The sequence below is a fragment of the Ricinus communis genome, chromosome 2 (genome assembly GCF_019578655.1).
Source record: "Ricinus communis isolate WT05 ecotype wild-type chromosome 2, ASM1957865v1, whole genome shotgun sequence".
NCBI lineage: Eukaryota > Viridiplantae > Streptophyta > Magnoliopsida > Malpighiales > Euphorbiaceae > Ricinus > Ricinus communis.
In genome coordinates, this window is record NC_063257.1 from 32,995,494 (window position 1) to 32,997,554 (window position 2,061).

A 2,061-nucleotide genomic window follows, 5' to 3' on the forward strand; every position below is an offset into this window, starting at 1 on the left:
ATTTGGTGATACAAGTCTGAGAGAGCCCACGGATCCTAGTTGTAGGAGGAGACCTAGTCCAAATCCCATAGTAGGGCTAAATAGTGGAAGTTTAGTGAATTCCTTGAGTCATTGAACAAAGTTATGCGAAAGTGGTACACCGTAAAGGCTCGAGCCATCTAATCCACCTCCAAGAGCATTTAGAGGCACAAAGCCTTGGTAGTGGAGAGGTATTCTCTAGTAAGCCATGAGACTCGTGTCGGAAAAATCAATGCCGGTGATGGCATCAAATGAGAGAGGAGAAAGAGTCAGCTTACCAACTTGAGTATGGAAGGTATGGGTGGTGTCCATCCAACTCTCGAGCAAGGCATATCTGAAGGTATGATCATCCTCCGATGATTAAGAAGTGTAGCTATAAACCGACATAAGTCGGTATCGCCAATCCTAGCCTGGACAAAGCTAGAAAGCTCATGAAACCACTCACAAGCTCCATAAATGTTTTCGAAAAATCGGATCGATACAACGTCACCTTGACAAGCTAGACACACAAGTATTAAACAAAATATACACATGAAAAGAATCTAAACAAGTAAGTATATGTTTATTTGTTGGTATTTTGTGCAAAAATGCCATAAAAACTCTGATCCAGTCCGTGCAAAATCGATTCGGACTATGCAGAGCTGATCGGCTCAGCATAGAGTCGAATTGGCATTGCACGGGGCTGATCGGCTATGCGCACAGCCGAATCGGCTCTACAAGCTAGGGCATATGACTTTTTGATACTTTTTCGAAAAAATTTCATGAATTTTGAGCAAATAACGCAAGTATCCAGTACATAAGTGGCAGGAAACAAAGTTTAAAGTTGGAAGAATACCTCTCCCATGATTAAAAGCATGACGAGTGTTAAATCTTCGCCTAAATAAGGGATTTCCTCTCCCTTAACAAGCCCTATGAAGTGAATGAAGTGGGTGGAAGAATGTATATATGTCCAAAAAGGGTGACAATGTCATTTAAGTCCCTGATTCTTCGAAATTATATTTTAGTCTTAATAGGCTAAAAATTGATTCAAGTCCCCAGAAGACACATAGAAGGACAGTTGCCGTACCGACATGGAAGTTTCTTAAAAGGTTACAAATTTGGTCCTTGACCCATCAAAATTACGTTTTAGTCCTGAGCAGGCCAAGTACCAGTATAGCTTGCAAAAGGTGTCAAACAAATCAGATTACACGTCGAGGCGGGAAATTCTAACCAAAAGTACCTAGAAGTGAAAATTTACCAAATTGACCCGAAGTGGTGAGTTTTTTCCTAAAATATAAAACAGTCAGAGGAAAGTCTCTACAAATATCAAATGAATAGGCATGGTCCCTATGTCAACGGACGTGGCTCCGAAATCACTAGACATGGTCCTTCAGCCTAAGTAGGCAAAGCCTTCAATCTAAGTAAGCGAAGTCTCAAAAATTCGAGCGAGCGTAGTACCCATACTAAATCAACAATCAAAGTTCCAATTTATAGGGGGCGTAGCCTCATAGCTCTAAAGATATCCTTTTAATGTATCCTTGACATTTATGATTAGTCTTAATTTATCTAAGCGCATTGCATGCTTATAAATTTTGACAAGCGGGGCGGTTAGCCGACACCCATTTTCAATCTAAATATCAAGAGAATTATGGAAAATCCTATAATGAAACTCAATGTCTTCTCCGATTATTGGGAGACGGAGGAAAAGTGAATCTGAGCTTGGGATTGTCGTTAATCCAACCAAAATCACCATTTTCAAATCAATTTAGAGTTAATTTTCAGGAAAATTGAAGTTTAAAGGTCAAAATGATGAATCTTGCAAGTTTGGGGACTAAATTGCAAACTATTCACAAAGTTTTTCCTTTTAGAGCCAATCAGCTCTACACAGTGTCGATTTATGCTTTTCTTTATTTGACGTCATTTTTTTGACACTTTTATGTCCAAAATGATTTTCTAAAAGGTATTTAATGATAATTGATAAACTTTAATGATATTTATTTGAATTTTAAAGATTTGATTTATTTATTGGATATTCATAAATAATTATCCAATAAAGGAGGAATC